Below are 15266 nucleotides of genomic sequence, written 5' to 3' on the forward strand. Positions count from 1 at the left end.
ACTCAGCCAGTACAATACTGCATAATATTCTCTCAACGTGTTCATTCATCAAGCAAGACGTCAGGTACCAGTAGCACAGAGAGCTACCCCAGCAGCTAAACCATGTGTTTTTTAATCACCAAATCCACTGGAAGCCAGTCATCACCAACATGTTCAAAATTGCTGGTCTAGGATTCACATTCACAGAGATCTTGGGTTGAATGGCAGAATCTGAAAGCCTGGGTGGAAAATGGCAAATGTGGTAAACATAAAAACTGAATGAGGGAAGAATTTTTCTTTTTTCTTTTTAATCTAAGATCAGGACTTGAACTCAGTACCGAATACTTTTGTTCATTCTACCAAATGAGCCATACTTCCAACCCCACAGGGAAGAATATCTGTTGTTGTTCTTATTTAGGGCAGTTCTGTTAATAAGTGGGCCATATTCATTTCAATGTTTTTTAGAAACTTTTTAAAATCTTTAAGTAGTTGTGCAAAGGAGTTGCCATTTAACACAGCAGTTTATGAACACAATGCATCTTGATCGACGTCACCCATTTCACCATTCTCACCCATCCCCTCCCCCACTCACCCCTTCACTCACGCTTCTTAATTTCATAGGGTATACATTGAATTTTTTAAATTTTCTTTATTGTGAAGGTGATGTACAGAGGGGACATAGTTATATAAGTAAGGAAATGAGCACAATTCTTGTCAAACATTGTTACCTCCTACCTCATTTTCTCCCATTATCCTTCCCTCCCAAGCCCCCATCCCACCGGCCCCCAGCTGTAAATTCATTTTCAACATGTCTTGTGATTGATTCACCCTTTGTCCTTTGTCTCACTGTTTCTGTGATTCCCTTCCCATCCCCAAACCAGATAAACTTATATACAATACAAAGGGTACTGAAATCAAAAACAGTGACAAGGGGCTGGGAAGGTGGCTCAGTGGTAGAGCGCTTGCCTTGCATGCGTGAGGCCCTGGGTTCAATTCCTCAGCACCACATAAGCAAAAAGAAAAAAGCCAGAAGTGGCGCTGTGGCTCAAGTGGTAGAGCGCTAGCCTTGAGCTGAAGAACTGAGGGACAGCACCCAGGCCCAGAGTTCAGGCCCCACGACCGGACCCCCCCCCCAAAAAAAGCAGTGACAACAGGGACTAAACCAAAGGAATAATAAAAAATTAAAGGAAAAAAGAAAGAACTGCATACATTATACTACAAAAAACAGTCTTTTGTCCATATCTTGTAGTTTATGTTGATTAGCATCATTTTATAAGGTCATATGTACACAGCTATTGAATTATTGTGACCCTCTGCTAGAACAATCCTATACATATACTAACAATTACAAATGAGGGAAAACAGGAAGCCTACGTTTCTTTGGGTATGGTTTATTTCATTGAATATGATTTTTTTCCAAGGCTTTCCATTTCGTTATGAATGGGGAGATCTCATTCTTTCTGATAGAAGCATAGAATTCCATTGTATATATACCATATTTTCTTGATCCATTTGTCCACTGAGGGGCACTGGTTGATTCCATGTCTTAGCTATGGTAAGTAATGTTGCAATGAACATAGTTGGGCTGGTAGCTTTAGTGTGGCCTTGTTTGTGGTCATTTGGGTAAAAGCCCAGGAATAGGACTACTGAGTCATAGAGGAGCTCTATGTTTAGCCTTCTGAGGAACCTCCATACTGCTTTCTAGAGTAGTTGAACAAGTTTACATTCCCACCAAGAATGTAGAATGTGGTAGCTAGCATTCCCCTTTGGCCACATCCTTATCAACATCTAATATTATTAGCTTTCTTGATAATGGTCATTCTAACTGGGGTGAGGTGGAATGCACTGTTGTTTTGATTTGCATTTCTTTTATGGCCAGAGATGTTGAACATTTCTTCATGTATCTATTGGCCATTCTTCTTTCCTCTATAAAGATGTATCTCTTTAAGTCTTTAGCCCACTTATTAATGAAGTGGTTGTTTCCTTTAGCAATTGTTTTTGGGGTATTTAATTTTTTAAGTTCTAAGTATTTTTAGGTATGTGACCCTTGTCTGTTGTATGGCTAGTGAGGATCTTCTCCCATCTGTGGGCTTCCTATTTATCTTGCTAGCTATGTCCTTTGCCATGCAGAAGCTCTGCAGTTAAATGCAATCCCATTTATCCAACTTTTCTTTGATTTTTTTTCTGGGTCTTAATTAAGAATGTTTTGACCTGTGCCAAGGAACACTAGTGTTTCCCTGATTCCTTCTTGTAATATCTTCAGGGTATCTGCTTTTACCTCAAGGTCTTTGATCCATTTGGAGTTGATTCTGGTGCAGGGTGATATATAAGGAAACAACCTCAATTTTCTGCACATGTGCCAACACGATTTGTTAAAGAGGCTGTCTTTCTTCTATCCTGTTTTTGTTTTTTGTTTTGTTTTGTTTTTAGGTGGGTTTTTTTTTGCTCCCTTATCAAAGATTAGGTGGCCATAGGTCTGTAGGTTCATTTCTAGGTCCTCAATTCTATTCCATTGCTCCTTGGGCCTGTTCATGTGCAAGTACCAAGCTATTTTTATAACTATGACTTTATAATAGAGCTTCAAGTTTGGTATTGATATTCCTCCAGCACTGTTCTTCCTGCTAAGGATTGCTTTTGCTATTTCGGGTCTTCTAATACTCTATATGAGGTTTTTGATTTCTTCATCTATTTCATTAAAGGATGTTGTTGGGATATTGATGGGTATTGCACTGAATTTGTAGATGGCTTTGGGCAGTATTGCCATTTTTACAATGTTAATCCTCCCAATCCAGGAACATGGGAAGTTTTCTACTTCCTTAAATCTACTTTAATTTTCTTTTTCAAGTTTTTAAAGTTTTCATCATAGAGGTCCTTCATATCTTTGGTTAAGTTAATTCCTAGATATTTTGTTTAGAGGCTATTACAAAAGGAGTTGCTTTCCTGATTTCAGACTCACTCATCTCATTGATGGCATACAGAAAAGTATTGTGTTTTTGTGGGTTAATTTTATATCCTGCTACTTTGCCAAAGTTTCAGATCAGCTCACGTAACTTGGGAGAGGAATCTATGGGGTTTCTAAAATACAGGATCATGTCATCTGCAAAGAGGGACAGTTTACTTCTTCTTTCCCAATTTGGATCCCCCTTATGTTGTCTCTTACCATATTTCTCTAGCTAAGAATTTCAATACAATATTAAAGAGGAGTAGAGAGTGGCTGTCCTTGTCTTATTCCTATTTTAGAGGAAATGGTTTTATTCTTTAATCATTAAGTATAATGATGGCTATAGGTTTGTGTTATACAGCATTTATTATTTTGAGGAATGTTCCATGGATTTTAGTTTTCCAGAGCTTTCATCATAAAGGGATGTTGGATCTTGTCAAATTCTTTGTCTGCATCTATTGAGATGATCAAGTGAGTCTTGTTCTTGCTTCTACTGATGTTTTGAATACCTTAATTAACTTGCATATGTTGAACAAGCTTTGGATCCCTGTAATGAATCCTGTTTGATCATAATATATGACTTTTTTGGTTACTCATTGATGCCGGGGGGCCAGAATTTTATTGAGAAGTTTTGCATCAATGTTCATTAAAGAAATAGGTCTAGCTGGGCACTGGCGTGGCTCAGGCCTGTAATCCTAGTTACTCAGAAGGCTGTGATCTGAGGATTGTGGCTCAAGGCCAGCCTGGGCAGGAAAGTCTGTGAGACTCGCATCTCCAATAAACTACCAGAAAACCAGAAGTAGTAGTGTGGCTCAAGTGGTAGAGCGCTTGCCTTGAGCTGAAGAGCTGAGGGACATGCCCAGGCCCAGAGTTCAAGCCCCATGACTGACAAAAAAAAAAGAAAAAAGAAAAGAAGTGGGTCTATAGTTCTCTTTAATGGGTCCCAATCTGGTTCTGAGATGATGATTATGTTGGCCTCATAGAAAGTGCTTTCAACTTCATTAAAGAGTTTGAGGAGTACTGGAATAAGTTCTCCTTTGAAGGCCTTTCAGAATTCAACTTTGAGTCTATCTGGTTCTGAGCATCTATTTCAATACTTGATATAGGTCTATTTAGTTGGTTTAGATCTACTTGATTAAGTTTGGGTATATCAATACTTGCTAGAAATTCTTCCATTTTTTCCAGATTTTTGAATTTATTTGCATAAAGGTATGCAGAGTATTCCCTTATAATTTTCTGAATCTTCTTTATGTCATGATGTTCCCTTTCTCATCTCTGATTTAATTTATTTGGGTGTGTTCTCTTCTTCTTATAGCCAGATTTGCTCAGAGTCTGTCAATTTTTCAAAAAAAAAAAAGAACACCTTTTTTTGTTGATCCTTGCTATGGTTTTTTGGGGGACTCTAATTCATTTAATTCTGATTTGATTTAAATTGTTTCACTTTACTGGATTGACCTTCCACTTATTGCTCTTTTTCAAGTAACTTAAGGTACATTATTGAATTGTTGGTTTGAGATTTCTCCAATTTGTTGATGTAGGTATGCAGAGCAATAAATTTAATTCTAAGTACTTACTGCCTTTGCTGTGTTCCAGAGGAGCTGGTATTTTGTATGTTCATTTTTTGTTTGGGTTTTTTTTTAACTGTATTTTTTTTTTGTCTTTTCTTTTTTGGTACTGGGGATCGAACCCAGGACGTTGGGCTTGCTAGGCATGTATGTTCATTTTCATTAAATATCATAAATGTTTGAATTTCCTTTCTGATGTCTTCAATGACCTGCTAGTGATTTAACAATGTGTTGTTCGGTCTCCATGAGTTACAGAATTTTCTATGGTGGTTTTTGGTGTTGAGTGATAAGTTTATTCCATTGTGGTCTGAAAGAATGTGGGAATAATTTCAATATTTTTGAATTTCCACACTTTCTTTGTGACCTAAAATGTTATCTATGTTGGAGAATGTTCCATGTACTGCCAGGAACGCATAGTCTGATGATGTTGAGTAAAATATTCTGTAGATGTCTGTTAAGTCTAGTTGGTCTGTGCAAGTTTTTAGTTTTGAGGTTTCTCCGTTGAGTTTTTGCTGGATTTATCTATCCAGAGGTGACAATGGAGTGTTAAAGTCACCAATGATGAATGTGTTTGGATCTATGTGTGTTTTTAGGATAATTAGTGTTTATTTGATTAATTTGGGTGCTCTAGCATTTGGTATATAGATATTTAGAATTGTTATATCCTCCTGTAGGAGAGTCCCCTTTATTAGTATACAATGTCTTTCTTGGTCTCTTCTCACTAATTTTACTTTGAAGTCTATTTTATCTGATATTAGAATAGCAACACCAGCCTGCTAATGGGGGCCAGAGTTTGCTTGATATTTTCTTGATAAATTTTGTTCCAGCCTTTGGGCAAGATGTATCCCTTAAGGACAGCAGATTGATGGATCTTGTTTTTTGATCTAACTAATCAATCTATGTCATCTTATTGGAGAGTTAAGTCCATTAATATTGAGAGTTAGGATTGAGAGGTGTTTGGTTTGATATGTTATGCACCATGTATCCTGTCATGTTATCCACCTTCTATGGGGCTGTGTCCTATCACTTCTTACTATAATTATCTGGTTCTCTGATTAGGGGATGTTTCTCTGGCAGTACTGTTTTCCTGTTGGTTTTCTATGTGTAGGACACCTTTGAGTACTTTCTGTAATGCTGGTTTAGTGGAGATATATTGTTTCAATTTTTCCTTGCTGTGGAAGGTTTTTATTAGGAAGGAGCACTTAGCTGGGTACACTATTCTTGGCTCGTAGTTGTTTGTCTTTGTGTATGTGTGTGTGTGTGTGTGTGTGTGTGTGTGTGTGTGTGTGTGTCATTCGTGGGGCTTGAACTCTGGACTTGGGTGCTGTCCCTCAGCTATTCAGCTCAAGGCAAGCACTCTACCGCTTGAGCCACAGTGCCATTTCTAGTGGTTTATTGGAGATAAGAGTCTCATGGACTCTATTAATCTTTGGTTAGCCTTGTCACACTCAACACATAGTCAGACTTTCAATCTTTTCATCCAGCATATTTATCTGTATTGTTGTTAGAGCATTTGAAAACTATCCTCTAGGTTTTTCACTGACTGCTCTATTACCTGTTTGTTTTGAGTGGGATTGAGGTTCCTTTTTGTTTCTCTCTCTCTCTCTCTCTCTCATGGAGTGGTGGAGGAAAGAAAGACCCTATGCTTGGGACTATGCTTCTTTTTTTTGCAATAGGGCTATTTTCTATTTTAAGTTAGCTTGACAGCCTTTATGACATTCTTGTCAGTTCTTTATATCTAAAGGAATGTTTTTTCATGCAAATGGCTATATCTGAATTCTTTTATCTAAGATCAGAATTAATATCCTTTATTTATTAAATAAATAAATAAATGTGACATACAGGTAATATATTAAAAGACATATATCATAATTAGTGAAAGCTTTAACCAATTCAAAAATAATCCAAAACAGTATTCAAACAATAGATCTTTTGTTGTTGTTGTTGTTTTTGGTTGTTGGGTTTGAACTCTGGGCCAGGGTGCTGTCCCTCAGCTCTTCAGCTGAAGGCGAGTGCTCTACCACTTGAGTCACAGTGCCACTTCCTGTTTTCTGGTGGTTAATTGGAGATAAGAGTCTCATGGACTTTACTGCCCCAGCTGGCTTTGAACCATGATCCTCAGATCTCAGCCTCCTGAGTAGCTAGGATTACAGGCATGAGCTACCAATGTCCAGCTTGGATCTTATTTTTTAACCAATCTGCTATTCTTCTTTTGATTGGAGAACTGAGTCCATTAATATTTAGGGTTATAGGGGGACGGGGGAGGATGGGAAGGGATGGGAAGGGGAAACAAAGGAGGAGGCTACAATGCTTGATAAGAAATGTACTCATTATCTTGCCCATGTAATTGTAACCCCTCTGTACAGTATTTTCACAATAAAAATAAATAAAAATTTAAAAAATTAACCATCAAAAAACAAATATTTAGGGTTATAATAGATTATCACATTTCCTGACATTTCTTGTATTTTATTTTTTTCCTCTTACTGTGTTTATTAAATTGATCTTCTAGTGATTTTTGTCTGATGTGTTTCTTTGATTTTTATTGTTTCCTTCAGATCATATCATCCCTTTAGAATTCATTGTAATGCTGGTTTAGTGATCATAAATTCCTTTAATGTTTGTTTGTCATGGAAGATTTTGGTTTCACCATCTAATGTAAATGATAGTTTTGCTGGGTAAACCAGTTTGGGTTGGCAATTGTTGGTCTTCAGTGCTTGGATTATACCATTCCATGCTCTTCTTACATTGAGGGTTTGTGTGAAGAGGTCTGCAGTGATTCTGATTTTCTTCCCATTGACTTGAGTTGTCATTTTTCTTGCATTTCTATGGTTTATTCTGCCCATTTGGAAACAAAAGTAACTGTAATATCACAACAGAACACAATTTTAAGACAAGAACCAACCCAGAGCCCTGTAGTTGCACAGATTTCAGAGGTTCAAAATCATAGATAAGTATTCCCCTATGTACCTCTACTTTTTTTTTCCTTTGGGGAGGAATATTGTGGTTCAGGAGTGGGGATTTTATATAGTTGTGGTGAGTGAACAAATCTGTTGTGATTTCAATAAAGTAATCTGTACCAAAGGGATTACACAATATGCCACTTAAACACAGTCAAAGTGGAAACAAATAGGGATCAATGGACTAAAGAAAATAAGGAGAAAGGGACCAGAAATAAAGAAAAACAGGTAAGAGTAAGATACATAAAAAAGATACATAAGAAAGAAAGAGTAAGATACATAATGAAAAACAGAGAGGCAAATAAGAATAGAGGAATATAGAAAAGGGAAGGAACAGGAGGAAGACAACTAGGACCTAAATTCTGAAAAAAAATAATTAAAAATATTTATAAATAATTCTAAAATTAAAAATACTCAGATTGTGAAATAGATAATTGATTAATTGAAATTATAACCTGAATTAAGTATATACACAATTAAGAAGGAAGCCTAGTAATCACCAGAGGCTTTAATTTGCTTGGGGGACCTGGTGTCTCCCTGATGTCCACTATCCAGTCTCCTGGTGAAGTCTTTGATTTCCTTGCAGTGGTCACTTTTCCTTGCAGCTGAGTTAGATTCTCAAATCAGTTTGTTTGAGCGGGCAGAAAAATGTTCTGCCTTACAAGCTTTGAGTTTTTGTACCCCTTATCTTTGTTTGCTGCAGAGGAGCTCTGTTTGCCCCAAGGAAGGCTGTCCCTCCCTAGGAGGAGCTTCCTCTCTCTGGGCAGGGTTGCCTTTCCCTGGGCATAGTGTCTCTCAGTGGTCAGAGTCCTTTGCCCTGTTGAAAAATGGTGCCACAGTCACCACTTCTCCAGCCTGAATCATCTGTTAGCTGCTCTGACAGGCTTTATCCCAGTATCAAAGATGGCACTTTTCTCAGGTGGGAGAGAGGGTAGGGCTACCTTCCAGCAGCTGTTCTGGGACAGGGAATGAAGATGTCATTTGTGGGATACTCACACTTTCCCTTGGTGTTTCAGACCATCCTTGATCTGTGTGCATCTGTGGCCAGTAGGATATGGATTTCCACTCCTACTCATCTAGTTTGTGGTGGAAGTGAGTGAAAAGTATGCACACTCTGACTCTGGTGCCTTTGTCCCAGCTGTCTGCTGGCATTTGCTCAACTCTGTCTTCTTAAACAGGCTGCCTGTATTTTTCTCTCTGGCCAAAATCCCTGTACAATCACAGCTCACTTGGTATGACTCTCTAGATGTGGACTTTTCACTGGGACACTAAAACTCTGGTTTCTTAGAGGAAGCTCAGTTGATCCCCAGCTGCACCTCCACCATCTTCCTGTCTTTTTCCACATTGGATTCTTGACTGCATTCTCTGTGTACCCCTTTCAGGTACCCACTTTCTGGTGTTTTACTATGCTGAACTTTGACTTTGTCTTTCTGAAGAATTACACTAGTTGAGTTCTCCCTTGAATTTTGCATACCTCAATTAATAAATTTTTATACACTTGGAAACCACCCAACTTATTTACTTAGTCATAGAAAACATTTTAAGTTAATGTTAAGTATACATAAGTACTAAGTAAATCCAACAAGTGTATACTATATGTAGTTAGTAGAGATAAGCAAAAGATACCTAATGTAAAGGCCACTAAATATCAAACAATATGCACTAGATCTAGGAGGTATTAAATATACAGAGGCACAAAATATGTACGAGTATTTCATATAGGTGTTTTACTTGGCTGCCCATTGAGATATTCATTCTAGTTCATATGTCTTCTACCCAAGAAAAACAAATAAAACAAATAGTGGTCAATGGCTTATTCAGGTAACAAACAAAAAGCAGCTACTGAACAGACAGACCTGTCTCTGAATCTCCTTGATAAAAATGTGGGTTACTGATGCAGGGTGCCAGAATTCTGCCTGTAGGCTTCTTACTTGAGAAAGAGAGATGGAATAAATGGACATCCCAAAGCCCAGGATTCAAGGTTCATGGTCATTCCACCTGCCTGCTTCTTCTGAAGTAACTTATCCTATCATCCCCACTTGATTCTCACTGTGCACCTCAACTCATTTACTGAACAGTCTGATTCAGGCTTTTAAGGAGCATTGGTGATTGAGAGTCTAAACCATCCAATGGGCCACACTGACTGTGAATGGGCAGACCTTGAAAGGCTAATAAGTCACCAGTCCACATTCTTAGCTTCTGACACAAAGGAAATAACCAGAGACAATAAGCCAAACATGAAGGAAAGAAGGACATGCATAGAAGGGTAAATTTTAGCTTCTAAAAGAAAGTTACTAAAAATAGGTTTCTTCCTTGGTTCTTCACATTCCCATGCTCTCCCACACCTTCAATAGTATAAGAGGTTTCTGGAGGTAGCAAGGTCCCTGTTGTCATGTTGTTTGTATATTAAAGACTAAATTTGATCTAAACAAAAAATAAGTTTTTGAAATATATGTGACAAACTCCAGCGCAATACTAGTCTGCTTCTTAGGACACTTTCCATTTTAAATCTCTGACTAAACGCTAATGCTTTCCAAATATTCTAGAAATGGACTTAAACCATCTCAGAACACAGTCTTCCAGCACCTGCTATTTTTGTTTATACACAAGACTATTGTGTTTTATGTGTTTTTCTTGATAAACAGGATATTCTTGCTCTTGGGTCAAACTGTCAGGGTTGGAGAATAAAAGCAATAAACTAAAAGAGACTGGCTGAAGAGCTGAGGGACAGTGCCCAGGCCCAGAGTTCAGGCCCCACGACTGACAAAAAAAAACAAAACTAAAGAGACTGATTCTCCTCCAAAGAAAAAAGGGAGTGATTAGGTCCAGACCTTAGGAATCTGTAATTGTAATTGTAATCCTTTACTAGAGAAGAAGCAATAGGAAATTTTTTTTCTGATCTGACATTATTTTACTATTTCTTATTTGCATATATTAGTTTCACAAAGGGGTTTATTTATACCCCAACCAAATATAATTGGGAAGACTTTTTTTTAGAACAATAAACACCTTTATTACATGAACTAAGGATGGTAGATGACTTTATTTGCCTTTCCCGGCATTGATCTTCCTCAGATACAATTCCAGCTGGGAAGACTTTTGGAGATAATTTTGTAGGCTTTTGTTTGCATCTGCCTAGTACCACCTTCCTTTCTCTAGAGACTGTTTCCCATGTGTTACCATGGTTACCATAGGAGCTACCATGTGGGTACAGCTGGTACTCTTCTCTGACCACTGCTGACTGGCCCAGGAGTATCCACCTAACCAAGCTGAACCACTCAGAATCTTTTCCCCGATAATTCTGACCCTGAGAGAGAAAGGACATTTCTCTGTATTTCCACTGCATAGAAAAATGGAGGAACCTAGTCTCCAGAGCAAATGTGGCAAACAACAGAGGAGGGTCAGCAATCTTCTTCATGGGCTCTGGGACCTGGTTCAGGGGCTTCTGAGATCCATTGCATCCTGCGAAATATTTCCCAGACTCCTGAGTATTTAAAAATTCTTTCTAGCCAGGGGTGGCTGGCTCATGCCTGTAATCCTAGTTACTCAGGAGGCTGAGATTTGACTATTATCACCAATTAACCCTGGCAGTCGAGGTATAGCTCAAGTGGTAGAGTGCTTGCCTTGAGCAAAAAAGTCAAGGTATGAGGTCCTGGGTTCAAGCCCCAGAACCAGCACCAAAAGGAAAAAAAAAGTTTTAAAATTACCACCACACCAAAGAAACACTTTGCTGAAGTCAGTTTGAAATTCTGTCACATACAACCAAGATTTCCAAATTAACCCTGGAAACCAAAATAAAAGAAAAGTATCTTTTACCCTTCACAATGCTGGAACTAAAAAAGAAAATGACTAAAGTATCACTACATAAAATAAACACAGGCATCTATAAATTCTGTTTCCAATGTACAAGTCCACACACCTGGCATACAAGCTCACTTAACTCCACAGATCTCAAATATGGCCAGAAAAATGAACTTCTTTTTTGGGGGGAGGGGTCCAGTAGTGGGGCCTGAACTCTGGGCCTGGGCGCTGTCCCTCAGCTCTTCAGCTCAAGCATAGCGCTCAAGCATAGTGAGCCACAGCGCCACTTCCAGCTTTTTTCTTTTTGCTTATGTGGTGCTGAGGAATCAAACCCAGGGCCTCATGCATGCAAGGCAAACGCTCTACCACTGAGCCACCTTCCCAGCCCCCAAAAATGAACTTCTTTGAATCTAAAGACAAGCTTCAATGTGCACAGCCTATTTTTTGGTGTCAGCAGCCTAACAGAACACAGCTTCCCTTCACACATCAGCAGCTACACCAGTCAGTGCTGCTCTACTGTTTGAGAAATATGAGACCAACCGGACAAAACACAAACAACACATGGTCAGCTTTCCCATAGAAAGAGGCAGTTCACATCAAAATAGCATCTATTGCCAGGCATCAGTGGCTCACACCTATAATCCTAGCTAGTCATGAGGCTATGATCTGAGGACCCAGGTTTGAAGTCAGCCCGGGCAGGAAAGTCTAGGAGACTCATATCTCCAATTAAACACCCACAGACATGAAGTAGAGATGTGACTCAAGTGGTGGAGTGCTAACCTTGAACACAAAAGCTCAGAGATAGTGCCCAGGCCCTGAGTTCAAACCTCAGGACTAATTGATACCAAAAGGGTATCAGTTGAGTACATACCTTTGGTAAACCCTCATTTCTGATATGAGGAACCCTCATGGGAAGGATCATGGTTTTCTGCACACTTAAGGACATGGACAGCATTACCTAGGTTACTTTATACACCTCCTGACCAAGTGTCATACTTGAGAAGGCAGTCAGTCCTCACTCTGCAGATAGAATACCTACTGCTCTGAACTGTGTCCAGGCTAATGTCCCACCCCCAAAGCACAGACCTTTTCATCACCTCAGCTTTCATTACCACCGATAAGGTGTAAGAAACCATGCATTAACTCACTACTTAATTACTATGGGTTCCTGGGATGCTTCTGGCCTCAGTTTTCCCATCTGGAAATGGGATAATAGTAGAGTGGACTACATAAGTCTGCTGGGGGGGATGGGATGACTTACAAAATGATAGGAATGGTAGCTAGCACATTGAAAGAATTCAACGAATAAAGTTTAGTATTATTCCTATTGTTTTCATTATTTTGTTATTTTTACATATTTTTGAGATAGGCATAGTTGTGCATGCCTGCAATTCCAGCTATTTGGGATATGGAGATAATAGGATGTACAGATAGAGGCTAGCCTGGGCAAGGTTTGCAAAGCTGTATCTCAGAAATAAAACAGAGGGCTAGAGGTGTGGCTCAACTGGTACAGTACTTGCCTAGCAAGCCCAAGGACCTAAGTGAAAATTGAGAGTCCTCTCAAAAGACAAACAGAATAATAGATCAGAAAAGAAAAAAATATTTGGAAAAAATCATAGCCGGGTACTGGTGGTTCATGCCTATAATCCTAGCTACTCAAGAGGTTGAGATCTGAGGATTATGGTTTGAAGTCAGCCCAGGCAGGAAAGTCTGTGTGAGATTCTTATCTCCAAACAACCACTCCAAAACTGGAAGTGAAGCTGTGGCTCAAAGTGGTAGAATACTAGCCTTGAGCAAAAGAGCTCAAGGATAGCACCTATGTCCTGAGTTCAAGCCCCACAACTGACAAAAACAAATAACAATAAGGAAAAAAGTATTTGGGGTTGGAAGCATAGCTAAATTGGTAGAGTGCTAGCCAATGAGCAAAACTGCCAGGTACTAAGTTTGAGTCCCAGTCTCAACCCAAAAGAAGGAAGGAAGGAAGGAAGGGAGGGAGGGAGGGAGGGACGGAGGGAGGGAAAAAATAGAACAAAAAGGGGTACAGATCAGGTTAGGTCATAGAGTGCTTAACCTATCAAGCACAAGGCCTTGAATTCAACCCAGTAACACACACACACACACACACATTCCTAGAATGAACAATTTGACTTTGTTTACTAGTGACAGGTATTTTCTCTTTGGTGCTGTTTATTCCAACCTGTTAACTCTTTTCTATCAGAAAATTTGTATTATACCCTTCTAAACAAGAGTCCTTGTTATAGCCTTCTAAACAAGAGTCCTTTGTGTATTAGAGGACAGTATAGGAGGAATTTTGCAAGTATGTATTTCTCATGGAAGAGAGGTATTACTCAGCAAAATGGGTTTGGGAATAAAGTGAGATGAGGTTTGAATCCAGACTCTACCATTTCCCCACTGTGTGACCCAGGGCCTGCTGCTCCCCTCACAGAGTCTCTGTGGGGGTAGGTAGGCTTTTAACACATTCCTAAGATCCCTGTGCAGTGTGCACAAATCATGCACACCCTCCCCTGGAGTGCTAGGGATCGTGAGACTGGGGGCACCGTATCACCTCATTTAGAGAGACTGGTGTCCTAATGCAATCTGATGTCCTGATCCGAGTTTGGCCTTTGCAGGAGTCAGAGAGACCTGAAATAAGAGGGGTCACACGTACAGGAGATCCTCCCGTGCTGGCTTTGAGGAGGAGGGGCCATGTGGCAAGAACTTCAGCATGGCCTCTAGAAATGGAGGGACTCTCACGGCTGAAGGCTGGAGAGGACATGGCCATCTCCCCATAGCCACAAGGCCTTGAATTCCTCCAGCAGCTGAAATGAGTCTAGAAGAGGATCTTGTGCCTAGCCAAGACCCCAGGCCAAATTGATATCTTGACGTGTGCCCTGTGAGATGCTGAACCAAAAGTCCCAGCCAGGCTGAGCTTAAACTTTTCAACTTCTGAACTATGAGTCAATGGACTTGGTTTAAACTGCCTATTTTGTGGTCATTTGTTACTCAGCCACAGCTTACTTTTAAAGTTTTGATTTGTGGGGGAAAAAGAATCCCACCAATTTGTCATTGCTTTCTGTTATGAACCGTTAAGAGCCGTTATGAACATGGCAATAGCAGTGATGACGTTAATCCCAGGTAACTAACCTTGCAGCATTCACTTAGCTTACCAGGCTCTGCAGAGCACTGTATGCACACATTACTTCCTAGGATGGTCTCTAGTGTAGTTTGAGCTTCACTTTCTTTTCTGTGACTGAGTTCAAATGTTGACTCTGCCACTTCTTGTACTTCTACCTCACCTCACTTTAACATACTACAGGTATGTGCCACCACTCAGGCCTTTCCTAATCTATAAAATGGATATAAATACAGACAGCTTTCAAAATCCATGGGTGGGCTGGGAAGGTGGCTCAGTGGTAGAGCGCTAGCCTTGCATGCCTGAGGCCCTGGGTTCGATTCCTCAGCACCACATAAGCAAAAAGAAAAAAGCCAGAAGTGGCGCTGTGGCATTTACATAGCATTTCATTGTAAGCATTTCATTATGAGGCATTGTAAGTAATCTATACGTGATTCAAAGCACACAGGAGGTTATACCTAAGTTATACACCAATACTATAAGTGCCATTTTACATAGGAGACTTTGATATCCATGGGGTATCCTGGAACCAAGCCCCACAAAAATGGAGGGATGACAATACTGTCTCCAAGTCAAGAATCCCACAGCCTGGCTCAGAGCTGATGTGTAAGAAGCAGAAGTAAATGTAAAGCTGTGGCAGTGGCCAAAAAAGAAGGCTTGCTGGCTTCTTCTCCAGGGTAGAGATGGTAGGACTACAGTTCTCACTGCTATCCTTTTGTGAATTTCAGAGCAGTGTTGACACTCTGACCTTCAAGTCATTCAGAGCCACTGGAGTTTTGCCAACTTCCTTCTAAATAGGTGGTGAAGGTACAGAAGCCAGGGTTCTAGTCCTCCGCCCTCCACTTTGAGTCACCCTCAGGAGTGGTCACAGGCAGACTCCCTGTGGG

General features: G+C 39.8%; 1 protein-coding gene across 1 annotated transcript in view; it reads right to left on the minus strand.

Annotated features, from left to right (window-relative positions):
- Nucleotides 1-15266, minus strand: part of Arhgef3 (Rho guanine nucleotide exchange factor (GEF) 3) — a 332874-nt gene that overhangs the window by 250744 nt on the left and 66864 nt on the right. The window lies entirely within an intron of this gene.

The sequence above is a fragment of the Dipodomys ordii genome, unplaced genomic scaffold (assembly GCF_000151885.1).
Source record: "Dipodomys ordii isolate 6190 unplaced genomic scaffold, Dord_2.0 Scaffold132, whole genome shotgun sequence".
Classification (NCBI taxonomy): Eukaryota; Metazoa; Chordata; class Mammalia; order Rodentia; family Heteromyidae; genus Dipodomys; species Dipodomys ordii.